A 21,744-nucleotide genomic window follows, 5' to 3' on the forward strand; every position below is an offset into this window, starting at 1 on the left:
AGAGGTTCCCATTGCCTTCTACATCCTCATGCAGTAGAACGCTGATGATTCTCTCGCCTTTCAGTGATAGTTTGCTACCCCAAGGATAAGAGAGTGCCCTGAACCTCTGTCCACTTCCCTGCCCTCTTTTACAACGCCCTTACCAGAATGACGGTAACCTCTTATGCAGGAACACTTCGCCACCATTGCTAATGATTTTTATTCACAAACAGTAGCTGCGTAGGAACCCATGGCCAATCAGAGTGCTACCGCACTCCTTCCCCCCACCCCTTTTTCTGTGGCGGGTTTCGTGGACGTATGTCCTTACATAGCTGTTTTATCTCCAAAAGTGAAAGAAACGATAATCAATTTATCCCTATTAGGCATAAGTACATTAAACCGACCATAAAAAAGAAATGAACTATCCCTCTTAAGGCGTTGTCCCTAAATACTCCTAAAAATTCTCCCAAGTCGATAGGCTACAAGGGTCTACAATATGTGCCTTCTTCTGTATTTACTTTGTAATTACATGATTTTTGTTAGTAAATATATGCAAATGAAAATGCTACCTAACAGAATGTTACAATTAGAAATAAACTAAAAAAGCTTTCTATATTGTTTGTGCTACTTCAGCTAAAAGAATCGTTCTTCAAGATAAGGTGCAACTGTCATTTTCTGGTACACTCCCAAAGGACGTGAGAGACTGGCCTCAGGACCTCCAATAGAAGACCCGTGTCCTATCGTTTCCGCATATTGCTCGTATAGATGGCAGCTGCCCTGTTCGAACGTTGACCATTTCTGGCCCTACATCATGACTTAAGGTTCTCTTCATGTGCGTTATCTGTGGACAGGAGATAATCGAAGGTCACCTGAAGTCTGCCACCTATCGCCGTGTCCGCTAAGCCTTGTGTGGAAGAGGGATATGTGATGTCGGCGGCTTCGATACCGTCACACATTAAAATCTCCGCAGTGGAGTCTGTGAGACCACTAGGCATCAGTACGTTGCGTAGCCTTAAAGGTTCGGCTATGTGGTTCTTCGCACTCTTGTGGCTCGTCTTATTTCTCTCAGAAACTGAATCTTAGCGTAATAACTAACTGTGTTGATACTCACGGTCACCAGACGGAAGCCTGGCGTTGCGGTGGTTGGGCATGGTTATCCATGGTGACTGTGGAGAGAAGCGGACGTCGCGAGTAACATCACTCGGTGTTGTTCAGACTTCAGCTGGTCCCGTATCAGGTTCCTGCCCAGTCTCGACGTCTTCGGCACAAGATGTGGACGAGAAAGTGTGTTCAGCCTCCATAAGATCATGGTGATTGATAAAGAGGGACTGATTCGCCTCGCAGTTTGCATTGGATCCTTCATGTTGATCACTGTTCGCCGCAGAAGACTGACAAACGGATTCAGCCTTCCCGCCCCGCTGTCCTTCTTGCGAGGTGGAGTTATTGATAGTGGTGTCACTCTCAAGGTCGGCCTCCTACAATACACGTTCTTCTTCCTCCTGCTAGAGGGAGCTACTGTGTTCTGACGTGGTCCTACGGCGTCGTTTTCGGCGTTTTGGAGGACGCCATTTTCTGTGTGGTGTTTCATCTCGGACGATGGCAGTAGGTTACAACTCACCGTCACACAGGCTTCCGTTATTACAACAGGTGCATCGATTGCCATAATGCTAGCGGCGGTGCCTGCAGTGTCTGGTCATATCGATGGCGCTGACTGATCGACAAGGTGTCGGTCTGCGGAAAGTGGTCCCAATACTTCAACGTCGACATGGAGTGCTTTTGGTCTGTCAAAGTCGTTTCCAAAAGCGAATCTCAGTATTGACTTTCGGTACTGATTCGCCATGATGGTGTCAAGCTACGACATTACGTCAGGGAGGGCCGAAGAAGCAAACAAGACGAGTGTGCCTAGTCTGCAGGCAGGAACACTCAGCATGTCCGCTCTATTAGGCCCTTTAAGGTCGTACTGCGACCTTCAGACCAGTGGCATCCAGTGCACGAAGATGCATAATGTCTTCCATCTGAAACACAGTGACTTTTGTCGAGGCTCACGTTTGTCTTGCCCATAACCAGAGACTCGGGCTAAGCGGTGCGCCACACAAGCGCCGCAAGAAGTCAGGTTCCACACGCAGCTGATTTCCATGAGCACCTCTGGGCAAAGTGTGAATCAGTGTCAGAAGTAAGAGAATCAGCAGAAGAGGACTAAGAACGGGCAGCCTTCTCCAAGCTCGTATGCCATGGATCCTTATACCGGACATCACTAATGGTCAGCTCGCGGCGTTTGAAAGGGGATTCTATTGGAGATGGAGGTAGTGCATCCAGCATTTCAAGAAGAGCACTAAGTTTGTGCTGTAGTAGTTGGCGGCTGCATCTTGATAGTTAGGTGCTCCAGTATTGTGTATGCGACAGTGTACAAGAAGTGTATTGGATGTACTGGTTAACAAATAATATAATGCACGGAGCGTGCGTGGTTAGAGTGTGAATTATTATTGATGAAGTACACTCCTGGAAATTGAAATAAGAACACCGTGAATTCATTGTCCCAGGAAGGGGAAACTTTATTCACACATTCCTGGGGTCACATACATCACATGATCACACTGACAGAACCACAGGCACATAGTACAGGCAACAGAGCATGCACAATGTCGGCACTAGTACAGTGTATATCCACCTTTCCCAGCAATGCAGGCTGCTATTCTCCCATGGAGACGATCGTAGAGATGCTGGATGTAGTCCTGTGGAACGGCTTGCCATGCCATTTCCACCTGGCGCCTCATATGGACCAGCGTTCGTGCTGGACGTGCAGACCGCGTGAGACGACGCTTCATCCAGTCCCAAACATGCCCAATGGGGGACAGATCCGGAGATCTTGCTGGCCAGGGTAGTTGACTTACACCTTCTAGAGCGCGTTGGGTGGCACGGGATACATGCGGACGTGCATTGCCCTGTTGGAAAAGCAAGTTCCATTTCCGGTCTAGGAATGGTAGAACGATGGGTTCGATGACGGTTTGGATGTACCGTGCACTATTCAGTGTCCCCTCGACGATCACCAGAGGTGTACGGCCAGTGTAGGAGATCGCTCCCCACACCATGATGCCGGGTGTTGGCCCTGTGTGCCTCGGTCGTATGCAGTCCTGATTGTGGCGCTCACCTGCACGGCGCCAAACACGCATATGACCATCATTGGCACCAAGGCAGAAGCGACTCTCATCGCTGAAGACGACACGTCTCCATTCGTCCCTCCATTCACGCCTGTCGCGACACCACTGGAGGAGGGCTGCATGATGTTGGGACGTGAGCGGAAGACGACCTAACGGTGTGCGGGACCGTAGCCCAGCTTCATGGAGACGGTTGCGAATGGTCCTCGCCGATACCCCAGGAGCAACAGTGTCTCTAATTTGCTGGGAAGTGGCGGTGCGGTCCCCTAAGGCACTGCGTAGGATCCTACGGTCTTAGCGTGTATCCGTGCGTCGCTGCGGTCCGGTCCCAGGTCGACGGGCACGTGCACCTTCCGCCGACCACTGGCGACAACATCGTTGTACTGTGGAGATCTCACGCCCCACGTGTTGAGCAATTCGGCGGTACGTCCACCCGGCCTCCCGCATGCCCACTATATGCCCTCGCTCAAAGTCCGTCAACTCCACATACGGTTCACGTCCACGCTGTCGCGGCATGCTACCAGTGTTAAAGACTGCGATGGAGCTCCGTATGCCACGGCAAACTGGCTGACACTGACGGCGGCGGTGCACAAATGCTGCGCAGCTAGCGCCATTCGACGGCCAACACCGCGATTCCTGGTGTGTCCGCTGTGCCGTGCGTGTGATCATTGCTTGTACAGCTCTCTCGCAGTGTCCGGAGCAAGTATGGTAGGTCTGACACACTGGTGTCAATGTGTTCTTTTTTCCATTTCCAGGAGTGATAAGAGTTCATGGTGCACGGAGCGGTAAGGTACTGGACTCTGTAAAAGTAAAGTACTTACACAACTATTCTCTTTTAGTGTTTATGAAAGGTGTAACAAAGGAAATGTAGCACAGTTTAAATAAGATAATTTTGAAGAAATCTTAACAAATGTAAGAACAAAATTTTTCAAGGAAGAATCACTTAAACCTATTACAGGTAAGGAAAGCCTGGAAGAAAATCTACCACAGCAAAAAATTTTCAATTATCTTCGGGATTAACAAGCCTCTTCAGCTGTATTTAATCTTTTTGTGACCAGATCACAACCGGTTTCGATACATTGGAAACGGCATCCTGAGGGGACATGTAACCAAGTCGTAGGAGCCAAGTAACTCGAAACATGTAACCCAACATTTGTTATCTGACAACCAATGCTGACAACGACTGTTGGGTTCCATGTTCCTAGGTACTTAAGAAACTCACACCGCCTTAGTTAATGTCACCTAAGGATATGGTTCTCAGCGTCACTAATCCGATTGTGATCGGATACTAAAAGGACTAAATATGATTTAAGTGGCTTCCTAATCCCCAAGACGATTAGTCACAGCTGTGGTTGCCCTTTCTACAAGGTATCTTGCTACCTTCAGTTAACCTACTACAGTTACGAAAGCAGTCTTCAAGGGAATCCAACACAATTAAAAGTGACGCAGTTTCAAATGTAAATTGGAGTTATTTTACCACTCGCAAGATTAGCAGTCAGAGTAAAAGCTTCAATGATTAAAAGGAGTAACATAATTTCTGCTGGACGCCGATTTAACACTTCAGTCACCTTACAGATTATCGTGTAATTTATAAATTACGAAAGCAATTCGTTCTAATCGGCCACTTTACTACAGTATTAAGAAAGCAGCGTTATACACATGTCACGAACGTAATTACATAAAATATGTACACAAAGTTGATTGGCCGTGGAACGTGAAATTCCTACCGAAAATAATAGCCCAAGAAATACTCGGCACAGTATACAAGATGGAAATCATAATATTTGTGTGTTACCAATTCCAAGAGATTTTCTTGAAGTAACAGAGGCAAGACTTACTGCTTGGCTTTAAAACTAGTGAGTTTCTAGATAAGTAACCACATACCATTTAGTCTCACCACGTGGAAAAAGTCCTTATACAACACTTTGACAGCCTATAATACTGTTATTTTTATTTTACCTTGCCAAACCGCTGCCAGTTAAATTGCATTAGAATCGGTTTTCATTGAATCAAAACTATTGGTACAAGTGTAATAAATAAAGGCTCACCAGACTCAACATACTTCAATGGACTTCCAGTGCACCATCAGTAAATTACGTCTCAGCTACCTGCAGCTAATAGCTGAGGGCCCGTCCGGAGGTAACATTCCGTCCATTGCACCACACCACAGGGACGATTGCTGCTAATTGCCACACTTCCTTAGCGTCCACCACACTTCATACCATATGGGAGTATAAATACTGGGTACGACACGCCCGTAGCATGGCACACCGCTTCAGCACTCAGACGCCATCAGTGCCAGGAAATGTACCGAGCGAGACAGATCTCACCCACCCGTGTCCGTCGCTTGATTTTCTTAGCCACGCCTTCGCGTAACCCCGTTATGGAACGCCCGGAAATCCGTTAACTAACGACATGCCCGGAAATCCGTTAACTAACGACCAAGTAACAATGTCTATATGCGCACTCGTAACTCCTAACATCAGTATGAGCCGATGCACGACTCAATTACGGCTGACTCTGATAGCGTGCCGTGAGTGCCAGTGTGTTGTGTGAAAGTGAGAGCCATTTTCATTTGTTAATTATACGGAGTTACCATTATTGATTTTTATGTTTTATTGCAAAGAGGGCGATCTTGTTTTTGTTAACCTGTGAGCATGAGTGATTGGTTCACGCCATTTATCCAAAGAAGATAACCTTGTTATTTTCCTGTGTGAGGGTGATACATTTTTGCGTTTATTGAAGACAAGACAGCACTCTTATGTAGGCGTAGGCAGTGCTGCAGCAAGTAGGTAGCAGTGTGTCGTACTGACTAGATTCTGATGAGAGTAGTCGGAAACCAAAATTAAGCTACGTGCTATGGAGATGAACTCTGAAAATTGCCTTACTGCAGAACTTTTAACGCTCCATTTTTTCTGTTTCCTTGTCTGTGTCCAAGGAACGTATATTGTAGTTACCCTATTCTATGTGCTGGTAAGTCGATTTTAACTCTGTTCATTGAATTTTATTTCATTTTGATGAAGGCATTTCTGTTGTTAATTTTTTGCTTCAACCCTGTTGGTAGAAGTATATTATGCTGCAAAATAAGTTATTTTTCATTGTTATTACTCTCTCGTCAAGAAGATTTTATGTTTGAAAATTACTTGTTAAACTGAGTCAATGTTTGAACAAACCGCAGCCCGAACGACACTCCATCCAAATCTTACTCTACGAAAGGCTATGTAAATGAATGTGAGAATAATTTTACTGAGTGGGTATGGTAAGGTAAACAGAGATTACCGAAATGCTACGTCATAAGCATTTACGATGTCTTACGAAGACTTCTGAAAGATAGTTACTAGTGATACTGACTTCTGGGCAGTTCAATATAGGTAACTGAACTAGCAATTGTAAAATGAATCATACACAAAATACTTACCTTATTCTAACAATCGAGGTGTTTATTGGATAATTTTTGGTAAAAGTATCATTTCAGCTACTCATAACTGGAGTAGAATATAACAGACTGGCGAAAAAGTGGGAATACACAAATAATTAGTTTGCAGTGAAAAAGCAGTAAGAAACAGATTGACACCTAATAGCATCTCGAGCTATGAGAGCTTTACTCTCGTAACATAGTGTCGAAAGACATAATGTATTCAGATATACATAGCAAAAGTAATAATAAGATGAAAGCTAAATATGTCGAACACTAGAGAACGTTAAGAGACAGCAACAGCCTCTATGCTCGAGTTGGCAAAAGAGAGAACTTCGTATAGGAATGACACTATAAAATCATTACCATCATTTAATTTACAGATATTACCTAATCAAAAGCATACAGACGCACGTATGTTGTGGATAATCGATAACTAGGTGTCACAGAGAGTTAGAAGCCAGTATAAAAGAAGGCAGGGTGTATTTTACTGTCGTTAGAGAAGGAACCAGCAGAATAGATCGGCCAGAAGAACTAAGTCACTTCGAATGTAGACTGAGTAAAAAATTCATCAGGGTCATTTGAACCCTTTTAAAGCTGCCCAAATTTACTGTTGGTGATGCGACTGTAAGCTAGAAATGCCAGGGAACAAGTGCACCTAAACCAAAAACAGGCAGATCTCGTGTACTGACGGACAGCGATCGTCGCGCTTTACAGAGGACGGTTGCAAAAAAATGCATGAAACCATCGGAAGGCACTACTCGTGAGTTCCGAAGTGTTGCCAGTAGTCCATTCAGCATAATGACTGTGCGTGGGGCGTTGGAAAGAATGGTCTGAGATGGTCGAGGCGCTCCTCATCAGTCACACATTTTTGTAATCAATACTAAGCGAAACTGGACGAGGTGTGAAGTGGACAACGTGTGATTGGTTGAATCACGGTATACAGGGTAACAGTCCTATGGAAGGATTTTGTATTGGCGAATGCCCGGAGAGCCTTACATGCCATAACGGGCTGTTCCGATGGTGAAGTGTGAAATATAACAAAGGATAGTCCTTCGTGTTTAAATGAAATTTCAGATACCCTCTATAATCCGACACTTCTACTAATCCGTCACCCAAATGTGCAAGGGATGGTTGAATTTGCGCGAGTCCGCTGTACTTATGGTGTATTACTCGATAAGCCTCTTATTGTCACCGAGCGAGGTGGCGCAGTGGTTAGCACACTGGACTCGCATTTGGGAGGACGACGGTTCAATCACGTCTTCGGCCATCCTGATTTAGATTTTCCGTGATTTCCCTAAATCGCTTCAGGCAATTGCCGGGATGGTTCCTTGGAAAGGGCATGGCCGATTTCCTTCCTCATCCTTCCCTCACCCGAGCTTGCGCTCCGTCTCTAATGACCTCGTTGTCGACGGGACGTTAAACACTAATCTCCTCCTCCTCCTCTTATTGTCAACTTGTGATTTGTACTCTAAATCAATTCTTTTTACTCTCACTACGCTTTTTCAAAGCTGAAACGGGTTTTATCAGTTTACTTAACCGTCTTCAGCTGTGTGGCCATTGTGCCCTACCCTTGTGGCATCAGTCGCTACTCGATTATTTTTCATATTATTAATTATTTAGGTACTTCACTTTTGTCCAACGTGACTGGAAAAAAATCAAGCACGTAGAAGGATAGCTTGACTGTAAACGGTGTCCTTTCAGACTTCCCTGGTCGTTTGCCAAAGCTGAGGACGACCTTTATGCCGCCTTTCCGCTATTCACAATGATTGCGATTTCGGCTTTTTGTGCTATTTTCGAGTGATAGCTCACTATGAAGTGCACCAATGCATCTTAGCTTTTATGTGAACAATCCCCTCATGTCACCCGTGTTTAAATTTTCTGTAAGTGTTATGAGACAGATGTCTTCGTCACTTATATAAACAAATGAAAATATGTGTTTGGTGACATTGGCCGGGAGGCCCCTTACGGGGCAAGTTCGGCCGCCTTGGTGTAGTTCTTTTTACATTCCATGCGAGATTGGGCGACCTGCGCGCCGGATGGGGCTGAAATGATGATGAAGACAACACAACACTCAGCCCCTGGTCGGAGAAAATCCCTGACCCACCCGGGAATCGAATCCATTCCCGTAGGACGCCAATCAGTCACGCTGATCACTCAGCTATAGGGGCGGACGCCATTTATATAAAAGAACGTCACACTGGTTTTACATAAATAACGGAGACTCCTGGTTTGTTCTGTAATGGAATGTGTAAATATCGATAGCACAACTGCATCGAACACTTAAAAGGAATGGTGCACTGACGCAAATCGTAGTGTGCTATGACTTGAAAGTGGCATAAAAACCTGATATCTTGATCGTGGTGAATAAATAACTATAATAACAGTCCAGGCGGAAAATGTTCTCATTTCTGAAGAGTTGTAAGAAAGCGGACGAAAGTAAACAGAAAATAAGTTTTAAACAGAATTTATTCCACTAAACGAGGATCAGCGTGTCATTCCAAATCAAAGAGGAGAGACTTAATAAAAGCATTCGTATGGTAAAAAACAGTCAACTCCATCTAAAAATCTGCACAAATATTTTACATATATGTTCAACAGTCCTGTTTTTATTAGTCCGTTAATTTCGTTAATCATAACTTATGTTCATTAATCAGCATAACTCGCTGATTTTGCTATATAGCACTCGAGTCTAACTCCGAAAATTTGTATCGACAACGTTGAAGTAACTATGGTGCTAGCGAATGAGGCTGCTCGCCATCCAAACTACAGAACATCGCTGGCTCACACTACTGCATGCGCTAAACCTTAGCTATCCCATCTCCCTGGCTTCTGGCGTCACAAATCTGCATCACAACGCTTATTACCAGTACAAATAAATATTAAAGTTATGTATAATCATGGTTATAAGCTCTCTATAGCGAAGAGAAAAACAAAACTAGTTGGTTGAATCTATGTTACTTTGTTCCTGAGATTGAGTATTTTTAATATTTTTTTTACAATTGTGCAACTTGATTGCACAATGGACGATAGACTGTGTAATCAAAACAATAGACACCTGTTACTGGTCACAGATACGGAGAGTATCAACCCAACGGATTTATGACGTCTTCAACTCTGCTGGTGGCAATTTCAGTGAGGTGCCTGGAAGTCCATGAAGAAATTGAACCCCATTCATTTTTACAACCAGAAACCAGAGCAGGTAGTGTTGTTAGAGGCTGATGTCTGGAGTTAAGTTGAAGATCTAGAACACGCCAGAGGCATGGGTGTATTTTCATAGAAAAGCTAGTCTGTGTGTATGCTCACATACAGTAGTATCACTCACTACAAAACCTGCAAAATTTTTAGCTATCTCTATGATGATAAGCGACGGTGACATGCTTTATCATACAACTGCTTTACAAGCATTACATTAGTACTGCATGTCATCTGGTGTTCGTATAAGATATTCCACGATCGTGTATGCAAAAACAGCAGTGTAATAAATTTTCATAGTGTCGGCCTCTTCCTCACTTCCGTCATTACTTTCCTACGTTCTTTGATTACTTCTTCATGGGTTAAAGTTTGGCCTATCTTAGAGTTTTCCCCATTCATCTAATTAGTTCGCTTTCATTAATTCTTCTTCCTCATCGAAGCTGGTGGAAGCTGTCAATGTACAAAGTGTCAGCAAGTTATGATTCCGAATTAAGTGGCTCACCACTGTCGCTCAGCATTGGTTTCAACTTGAGAGCAGCAAGTAAGTAAGCAAATCGTCGTTATGAAAAGACACTTGTCCGTTCGTTCTTTACATCTACATCCGCCGTTTACAAAAGCTTGAAAACTATTTTTTCTGTCAAAAAGAAAGCGATGAAGAACATATTCACCATGATCTCGAGTTTCCCAGTCCACATTACTCTTTGTACTCACTGAAGGAATCTGTCCCTTCTTGCTTCTCACTTAGCAGGATCAGGAACTATAACTATAAGTAAAAATTTCACCCATACCTGAATGATATGTCCAGTAAAAGTTCACACGCCTATGTTATGTCTTACTATTCTATGTAATATACTGTACCTGTCGGGAACAGCAATGTTAACAGTTCAGAAGCGACCTTTAGGGGAAGTTCCAAGTAAAATGGTTAAGAGTCCTGACTTCTAATCACCAAAAGTCAATTGTTCGCCTTAAAAGTGGAAAATAATTTCGCCACTCACCATGCGGTTACGTCAACATTACTGGCAGAGCACAAACAGTTACTTCTGTGATATGTGAGCGATGCAGGTCGGTGTAAAGTCCTCGCTAGTTCACTTCCTACTCTTATCGAATACGCCTTCATGTGTGTTCAGTCCTGACATCATCCGAGGGATGGCGTTTGACTGACGTGAACGGACTAGTAACTCGGTGAGAAGAGCCTCTCTCTATGCTTCTTTGTCTGTATTAATATATGGGTGCCAAACAGAACATCTACTGTCAACCGCCCTATGCACAGCTAGCAGCATCTTATAGCCCCTTTCTCAGAGGCATATTAATAAGTATCTCTGTCGTTCAGCAGTTTATAATCTCCTTAATTTGCATATAAAATGAGTTACTTTTGCCTTAGTTCCTGGAAAAGTATTAGTTCCACTGCATTTGAATTTTGCTGCATATAATTTTTAGAATGGAGTCGACAGTAGGACACAACCTCTGAATTGCTTCTTTAAAAATCCTCGTATTTATTATTATTTACAATACAATCTTGGCGCTAGGTACAGGTGTATAATTACAGGAACGTAATCGAATACTGTCAGTTGAGGATTCTGCTACAAATACAAATGATACTTCATCTATTATGAATAAGGACATTTATCCTTCAAACCTGCTGTTTAGTAAATAAGATGAAAACTGAGGTAGCTTATTGGTGTGACATATATAAGGCTTCTACATGTAACTGAGGTTGCATACCAATTTTCATCTTTTTGAGGATAATATGTAGCTCCTTCAGTTTTATTTAAAAATGCTGATTTTCAGCAAAATATTGCTCTGATCAAATTGAGACTTGTAACTTTTAACAGTGACATACATTTACATATTGTGAACAATTTTTAGGTTTTTATTCTTAATGTTCAGCTCCACTTACTTTGTCCTTGTGATCGTGTATTTCTACTAACATATTCATTTGATCATTCTGACTCCTTACAGTTTCACATTAATATACTGAAGGTTACGCAGTAGAATTGTAGAGAAATTATTTTAATTTTTGATTTCACTCTTAGGTTGTGGTGCAATCCCTCGATGTTAAGCACAGGGGCATTACGACGATGTGGCGCTGGTAATAGTGAAGCAGGGGAGGCTCCAACAGACTCGCTTGGCGCTGTACCTCTTGTAATAATATAGCGCTTGTTTCGCCCCAAACTGTGCATCAACGGAAGGTCAAAGGTTTTTCCAGCTTTTCATTATGGTAGCGCCCTCAACTTTAGAAGAAGTTTGGATCGCAACATCACAAAACGTTATTACTTGCTAAACTTTCAACATTGCCTCGATAGACTGTCTATGTGGCCAAGCGGTTCTAGGCGCTTCAGTCTGGAACCATTTAGACTTTGTACAATCATTTGCACATTCATCCAGCAATGCGACGAGAAGTGAGTGTCGACAACGAGTTTCATTGATTCCAAAATTCCGTGGTTCATAGCCTGAATCAGGACTGACATTGGGTGGGAGAAAGAGTGTTTACATTCCTCTGACTTTAGGGTAACATTGTGAGTATCACATTTGAGAGATGACTGGAAGCATTGTGAGTTATAGGGAAAGATTTCGGTGGAATCTTTCTCTTCTTTAGCTCTTTCCTAAGGCATATAAAAATGTTTCGTCAAACCACTGAAAGAGTACTTCTCTTCCCATCCACGCTTTCTTCCGAACACAGTGTTGCACTGATAGTGTCACTGTGTTTAAACATTGGTATTGGGATCTGCCAGTTACGGTGATTGCTAACTTGTGACTCACATTTGCATTACAACACGCCACTCATGTCACGCGCTGTTCCTGTTGTTTGTACACACGAATTTCCTTCTCGGTCTTGAAGAAAGCATCTTGTGGAAGAGTCCGGTTTCATCAGCTTTATACAAGACATCAGAAGTAAAATCTTCTTCCTCTATTGTCTTTTGTATCTTGCTTACAAACCCTTCTGCATCTTCTTCGTGAGTAACCGTAGCCTGTCGCACGCCATATCGTTTTCTCCAGTGTGATAGTCAATCCCCGTTTGCTGTCAACAAGCCACTGGCTTCAAACGGTTTGTTAAATACAGCTGTTTTCCCCTCTATCATACAGTAAACTGTCTTGAGTTCCTATACTGCTTTGTGGTATGAGTCATCAACAACAGCTACGTCAACTTCTTCACTCTTTGGCGTAACCTTCCGTTATCCTAATACGCTCTCCGTGTGGCCTCCGTACTTTCGAATAACATCTTTCTTATTAATGTCATTAACAGTTCCCCGCCCGACACTGTACTCAGCAACAATTGGCTTTCTCGAAGAACCTCAGTTCTATTTACCTAATATTTCGAATTGCTGCAGGACGTCCAGCGTCACATTTTTCCTTTTGGAATCCACGATAATGAACTATTAAGAAAGCCATAATTTCTAGTATTTATATCATTCTTTGACATTGCAAACCAAGTGACAACATTGCCGCGTACAATAATTCATTGTCGTTCCCGCCTCTTCTGCTTGAGCGGCTAGAGGCCAAGTGAGCGGGATTACTCAGAGGTCATATTGCTAGAGTCGGATTAGCAAGAGTTTACTCTGTTCATTATTTTTTCAAACAATGTTGAGTAAAGTAACATGATTCGAAAAATTTTACTCCCAGTTTGCGCACATGAAGTCATTTTCGTCCGCACGAACAACACACATTGGTTTATCAGGCTCTTGACGACAATCTCAGTTTTGGATACCTTTCTCAGAAACTATCAGTCCATCCCTTTCCAACCATTCTGGTCTCCGTATTAACATTAGGCACAAGATTATTCCTAGACGGTACAAATGATGCACATCGTAGATCCTTAACTGTCATGCAGAAAAGTCTTGTGTCCAACAATATATTGTTTTCAAGACGGGACTGTAAATTACAGTGCCACTATATGATCAAGGACTGATTTTCAGATTTTATGTCTTCAGTTGGTAAATTTCTTTCCCTGCTGATACTTTCTTGGATTCAGTATTCAAGATCTGTTCACTTAAATAATATTAAAAACGAAGCAAAACGTTTTAGTTCCAAGCAGGTATATTTGCCACTGTTTGGCCATGGTGGCCACCTAGAGCCAATCCTGACGGTCTTGTCGCTAAGTAACTACTCTTCCAACAAAAGTATGTTTGTAAAACATAGTTTGTAATAATTATATGAATTGAGAGCTTACCTTACATTAGAGAGTCTAAAAACAATAAAAAACAAGGAAAACAAAAAAAATAAGTTGGTGCTATGTTCTGGCCCCTTCAAATGACTATGCGTAACTGACGTAGTTTCCGTACGATTGTAGAAATGTTAGGACACAAAAATTCAAATGTCCTTTATGCCCGCGCTGGTCATTATATGCCAGTTTCTCCCCTACTTTCAGGAATGTAATGTATTGCGAATACATAGGAAGAAGGATCCTTTATTGCATTATTATATGATAGCGGAACAAACACTGGTAGCAGTTACTTCTGTAAAATATCTGGGAGTATGCGTGCGGAACGATTTGAAGTGGAATGATCACATAAAATTAATTGTTGGTAAGGCGGGTTCCAGGTTGAGATTCATTGGGAGAATCCTCAGAAAATGTAGCCCATTAACAAAGTAGGTGGCTTACAAAACACTCGTTCGACCTGTAGTTGAGTATTGCTCATCAATGTGGGATCCGTACCAGATCGGGTTGACGGAGGAGATGGAGACGATCCAAAGAAGAGCGGCGCGTTTCGTCACAGGGTTATTTGGTAACCGTGATAGCGTTGCGGATATGATTATCAAACCCAAGTGGCAGATTCTGCAACAGAGGCGCTCTGCATCGCGGTGTAGCTTGCTCGCCAGGTTTCAAGAGGGTGCGTTTCTGGACGAGGTAGCGAATATATTGCTTCCCCCTACTAAGACCTCCCGAGGCGATCAGGAATGTAAAATTAGAGAGATTCGAGCGCGCACGGAGGCTTTCAGACAGTTGTTCTTCCCGCGAACCATACACGACTGGAACAGGAAAGGGAGCTAATGACAGTGGCACGTAAAGTGCCCTCCGCCACACCCCGTTGGGTGGCTTGCGGAGTATAAATGTAGATGTAGATGTAGTAACAGTCGATACTAAGATTGTTATCCTTTTCGTTTAGAACATAGACTATAAAGGTGTTACCTAAATTACCCTAAATTACTTAAACTGCTCCACATATGTAATAAAATTTAAACGTCTCCGTTATTCGCTACTTTAGAAGCAGATAACTACGATGATGCACGGATAGCACTAGGAAATGCAGAAGAATTTAATGCACGCATTCGTCTGTTCCTCTGAACTATAATAAAGCTCTCACTTAGGGGGCAGCAGTCATTCACCTGTGGTATATGTGGAAGTGTCTTCGATTCGTAATTAAATCGCGCTCGGTCCCGGGTTCGAATACCACTCCTATTTACATTTTGATTATTAATCAGCACTGGTGACCGAAATTTCCAGCATAAGAAGTCACCTCTCATTTTGCCAACGGCCTTGTCAAATAGGGTAGTGGAGCGGACGTAGGTTCCGGGCACTCTCTTGTCCTCGTGGTGGGAATGATCAACAGCATGAGAATGCAGAAGGCAATGGAAACCGCGGCATTAAAGACACGTCAGGACATGTAGCCTGTAATGGAAAGAAGTGTCATGATGATCTCTCCAAAAGATTCTAGAGTAGTCCCCCTTTCGGAACTCCGGGAGGGGACTGCCAAAGTTGAGGTTACCATGAGAAAAAGAGTGAATAATCAACGAAAAGGAAAATGCAAAGGATTTCCGGTCAGATGAGTATAGGGTAACATCAACAGCAGCAGAAAATGGTATAACGGGAGAAGGATTCGTTATGAATAGGAAGGTAGAACAGAGAATGTGTTACTGTGAACACTTCAGTTATAGGGATGTTCTTATCAGAATCAACAGCAAAACAACACCGATAACGATAGTTCAGGTATACATGCCGACGTCGCAAGCTGATGGTGAAGAGTCAGAGAATACTGAAAGGCTAATATAGCATATAAAGCGATATGAAAATGTAATAGTCATGGGAGACTGGAATGCAGTTGTAGGGGAAGGAGTACAAGAAAAGGTTACAGGAGAATATGGGCTTGGGAAAAGGAATGAGATTGTAGAAAGACTAATTGAGTTCTGTAACAAGTTTCAGCTAGTAATAGCGAAAAATCTGTTAAAAAATCACAAGAGGAAGAGGTATACTTGGAAAAGGCCGGGCGATACGGGAAAATTTCGGTTAGATTACATCACGGTCAGACAGCGATTCCGAAATCAGATACTGGATCGTAAGTCGTCGTACCCAGCAGCTGACATAGACTCAGACCACAGTATAGTAGTGATGAAGAGTAGGCTGCAGTTTAAGATATTAGTCAGGAAGAATCAATACGCAAAGAAGTGGGATACGGAAGTTCTAAGGAATGACGAGGTACTGTTGGAGATCTCTAAGGCTACATGAGTCTGGCGACATACCATCTGACTTTCAGGAAAGCATCATCCACACAATTCCGAGGACGGCAAGAGCTGAAAATTGCGAGAATTACCGCACAATGAGCTTAACCGCTCATGTATCCAAGTTGCTTAAAAGAATAATATACAGAAGAATGGAACAGAAAAGTGAAGTAGCGGTAGATGACGATCAGTTTGACTTTAGGAAAAGTAAACGCACGAGGGAGGCAATTCTGACGTTGCGCTTAACATCGAAAGCAAGACTAAAGAAAAATCAAGAGACTTTCTTAGAATCTGTCGACCTGGAAAAAGCGTTCTACAATGTAAAATGGTGCAAGATATTCGAAATTCTGAGAAAAGTAGGGGTAAGCTACAGGGAGAGAGCGGCCATGTACAATATGTACAACAGCCAAGAGGGAGTAATAAGAGTGGACGACCAAGAACGAAGTGCTCGTACTATAAAGGATGTAAGACGAGGATGTAGCCTTTCGCCCCTACTGTTTAATCTGTACATCGAGGAAGCAATAAGTGGAACCAAAATTTAAGAAGAAAGGATATCAATGATACGATTCGCTGATGACATTGATATCCTGAATGAAAGTGAAGGAGAATGACACGATTTGATGACCGGAATGAACAGTCTAATGAGTATAGAGTATGGACTGAGAGTAAATGGAAGAAAGACGAAGGTAATGAGAAGTAGTAGAAATGAGTACAGCAAGAAAATTAACATCAGGATTGATGGTCACGAAGTAGATGAAGTTAAATACTGCTGGTTCGTAGGCGTAAAATAACTAATGAGGGACGGAGTAAGCAGGACATCAAAAGCAGACTAGCCATGGCAAATAGAGTATTCCTGCCGAAGAGAAGTCTACTAATATCAAATATAGACCTTAATTTGAGGAAATTTCTGTGAATGTACGTCTCGAGTACAGCGTTGTATGGCAGTGAAACAGGGACTGTGGGAAAACCGGAGCAGAAGAGAATCGAAGCATTTGAGATGTGGTGCTACAAACTAATGTTGAAAATTATGTGTACTGGTAAGGTAAGGAATGAGGGAGTTTTGCGCAAAATCGGAGAGGAACGGAATATGTGGAAAACACTGATAAGGGGAAGGGAGAGGATAATAGGACATCTGTTAAGACATGAGGGAATGAGTTCCATGGTACTAAAGGGAACTGTAGCGGTCAAAAAATATAAAGGAAGGCAGAGACTGGTATACATCCAGCAAATAATTGAGGACGTAGGTTGCAAGTGCTACTCTGAGATGAAGACGTTAGCACAGAAGAGGAATTCGTGGCGGGCAGTATCCAAACAGTCAGAAAGCTGATGATCAAAAAGAAAGAAAATAGTCATTCAATATCTACGACTTTCGTCTATCGTCCGTTATGTTAAGTCGTAATCTCCTTCGCGTATCTTTCGTACGAAGTATGAGATCATATTACTCGGAATACGACCCACACATCTATTCCGTATTTCAACCTTACTGTACTGGAATGGAATAAGAAAAGAAAGAGCCATTATTTGTTCTAATCATTCTATTACATATTTGAGTTGTATGGGTATCCTTGAAAATCAGCACCGCATTATGGACATTGAGATACTGTCTTACGTATCTATAGTTATTTCGGCCATATCGTGTAATCATAACAATAGTGTTGAATACTGATGGATAGCACTGCAAGGTAAGAGGAATTTATAAGAAACGTCCGTTGCGTGATCTGGAGCTATTCTTCAGGAACGCTTCTGAGATAGTGGATCTCGACCCTGCAGAGTGGGCGGAAGCTATAGACACCGGAAATGGATTATAGGAGCGTAGAAATTCGAAGTCAGATATCCCAAAAATATTTGGATACTTCACGCTGGCTGAGTGACCGCGTCTCACAATGAAGATTAGTCTTTTCAAAACGAGTCTGAAATACAAAAATGCTCACAACCTGCCAAAACTGGGCACTAGTATGTAACGAAATTTAAAACTATAACAGAAAATGATTAAGCACTTCACCTACATACTCTGAACGACAATGAAAAAGAACACGAAGAATTTGTTGACGCTCCATAGGGAAATTGTATTGGCGCACTCTTGCGGACGTTTCCAACAAACTATGAAATCGACAGGGTGTTACACATCTGAGTACTGTCGACAGGATGCGCTAAATCTCAAGGCATTAATGATTGGAGAATAGAGGGACAAGGGAAAAACCTCCCAGATAGCACTCTCGAAATGTAAAAGCACCACATAAAGAAAGTTCTTTCGCCACAGGAAACCTATTTTCAAGATTAATCAGAACCAAAATAGACACCTCCCTGAGCGAACTATGACGATTACCAACCCAACCACCGAGGTAATTACAAGTAACCAGAGAAACATCTAATCGACAGACTGCTGTGGATATAAATGCAATCAACAGAGCGGGAGACGGAAAAAAACTCGAAATTCGAGAAACGCGACTGTCTTTGGAAGTGCAACCGCAAACACTGCGGTGCCACATTCCCTCGGCCAGATATGATTGTGGCACCAATCAATAAAACCACAAATTATGACAATGAAATACTAACAGGCGAATGTCGTAAGCTCTCAGCCACATCCATGTACGAATCTCCAAGAGAAAAATTTGCTTTGTCATCCCCAAAAATTTTTAAGAAACAACTTGACAAATTCATAGTAGTAGACTTCAGTTGCCAAGCGTCAACGGGGGCTAAAACGAAAGAGGAGACCGGGTCCTGCTTTACAAGTCGGCAGACATAAGTGTCTCTCTGGGCTTCATGATCCAAAACTTCCTTGCTCCTTCACAAGTAAAAGACGGCAACCCCAGTAAATGCATCACCAGTTTTAACATACAGGTCTACTGTATTAACATACGATGTCAGCTCATTCCTCAACCCGAGCACAGACCAGTCGCGTATAGGTGTATGCCGCATTTAAGAACAATACGGTGCCGTTTTACTGAGGGTTTAACTTCAGGAGGCCAAATCGGAACCTTTCCAGGAGGAGTGGACTTCTTCCCTACAGAGCTGAAAACTAGGAGGCATGTGTAAAAATATTGAAAACAATATTGAGACAATACGTAGATCTATTCACTCCGTTTCTTTTATTAGAGTGGGTGGCTAACCCTCTGATGGAACAAGCTGAGTTACCGTGCAGGATTACTAAGCAGCTGCGTTAAGCACAGCGCCATCCAGATACAGTGTTCATCGCAAATGTGCTGACCATCTCGGCACAGGTCTCGGCCGACGCACACTACCACCTAGCACCAACTATCGACAGTCCCTGTTCACGTCCTCCACGTGCGCTACTCTGAGATTCCCGACGGAGGTCAGATGCTGAAGAAGGTGGATTTGTTGCCCACCGACGCGAATCAGCATTATGAATGCTTGACGCCTGTTATTTTTAGAGTATTAACGCAAGTGTTTAATAAGAAGGAGATCCCGGGTTTGATCCCAACCTGGTACACATTTTCACTTTCCTTTCCTTTCCTTTCCTTTCCTTTCCTTTCCTTTCCTTTCCTTTCCTTTCCTTTCCTTTCCTTTCCTTTCCTTTCCTTTCCTTTCCTTTCCTTTCCTTTCCTTTCCTTTCCTTTCCTTTCCTTTCCTTTCCTTTCCTATCATTCCCTTTCCTTTCTGCCCCTCCAACTTCAGTTTACATGTAATGTATCATAGCTTGGGATTCCGTGTGATGTCTGTTCTTTTGGACATATCTGGGTGTAATGCTCCCAAAGGCCTTATCTAAACAGGAGGTGAAGCAGACAGAGTTTCAGGGCACTCTTTTGCCATTGGGTGGGAAACTGACCATAATTGGCAGCAGAATCAGCAATGATCAACAACATGTGGATGCAGGAGGCAATGGAAACCAGTGCATTAAAGACATGTGGCCTGTAATTCAGAAAGTGACATTGTGATCTCTCCATTGGCATAAGATTCCCTATTCGGAACTCCGGAAGGAGAGTGCCAAGGGGAAAATACCCATGAGAAGAAGACTGAATAATGAACGAAAGGATAACGTTCTACGAGTGGGGCGTAGTATGTAAGAAGCTTGAACATGTAAAGAAATCCACATAAGCTGAAAAGGGAAATGCTACGGATCAATCTACTGGTCGATGAGTATCGGATAATATCAACAGCAGAAGATAATGACGTAACGGTTGTAAAGGTCACGATGATAGGATGACAGAACAGAGAGTTAGTTATGTGAACAGTTCAGTAATATGATTGCACTCATCAGAATCGACAGCAAACCAACACCGAAAACCATAGTTCAGACATACAAGCCTTCGTTGCAAGTTGCAGATGAAGAGATTAAAAGAAATATATGAGGATATTAATAGAAAATAAAATACACAAAGGGAGATATAAATCAATAGTCTTGTGGGATTGGAATGCTATTGTATGGGAACGAGTAGAAATCAGGGTTACGGGATAATATAGGTTTGTTAGTATGAATGAGAGAGGAGTAAGATTACATGAGTTCAGAAATAAATTTCGGATAGCAATTCGTGGATATTCTGTTCAAGAATCACAAGAGCAGGAGGTACACTACCAAAAGGCCACGAAATACAGGACGTTTTCACTTACTTTACATCCTGGCCAAACAGAGATTCCGAAATGAGATATTGGATTGTAAGGCCCACGGATGGGCAGCTATGGGCTCAGGTCACAATTTGGTTAAGATGAAGAATAGACACAAATTTAACCCAGTAGTTAGGAAGTATCAACGTGCAAAGAAATGGGATTTTGATGTGCGAAGGAATGGAGGGGTATGCTTTGAGTTTTCTAAGGCTAAGGTACTATTATAAGGTATAGCTCAGCAGGCAGTTCAGTGGAAGAGGAATAGACATCTCTTCTGCGTTGTGGTTGGAAATAGAGGCAACACTGAAGAAAAAGTCAAGGCACTTTCATACTATCTGGCGACCTGAAAAAAGCGTTCGAAAACGTCAAATTCTGTAACATGTTCTAAGTTCTGAGAATAATAGGGGTAAGCTGTAGGGGAAGACGGGTAATAAACAGAATGTACAACAACCAAGGTAGAACATTACAATAAGATGGAAGACTAAGACCGAAGTTCATGGATTAAGAAGGGGGTAAGACGGGGATGTTTTCTTTCGATCCTGTTTTTCAAACTATACGTTGAAGAAGCAATGACGGAAAAAAAGAAAGTTTCAAGGGTGTGATGAATGTCATTGCGAAATAATATCAGTGTTGCAATTCGCTGATTATGTTGCTATCCTCAGTGAAACTGAAGGAGAATTACAGGGTCTGGTAAATGGAATGAAAAGTTCAATGAGTACAGAATAATCATTGAGAGTAAATGGAAGAGAAGACAAAAGTAATGAGAAGTATCAAAAGAAAATGGGGAGGTTCTCCGCAGAATCGGGGAGGAAAGGAATATACGGGAAGCACTGACGAGAATAAGGGACAGGATGAGAGGGCATCTGTTAAGACATCACGCATAAACTTCCATGGGCTAGAAAGAGAGTAGAGGATAAAGACTGTAGAAGAAGATAGAGATTCGATGAAACTCAGCAAATAATTTAGGCTGTAGTTTACAAGGGATATTCTGAGATGAAAAGG

The sequence above is a fragment of the Schistocerca gregaria genome, chromosome 1 (genome assembly GCF_023897955.1).
Source record: "Schistocerca gregaria isolate iqSchGreg1 chromosome 1, iqSchGreg1.2, whole genome shotgun sequence".
Taxonomy (NCBI): domain Eukaryota; kingdom Metazoa; phylum Arthropoda; class Insecta; order Orthoptera; family Acrididae; genus Schistocerca; species Schistocerca gregaria.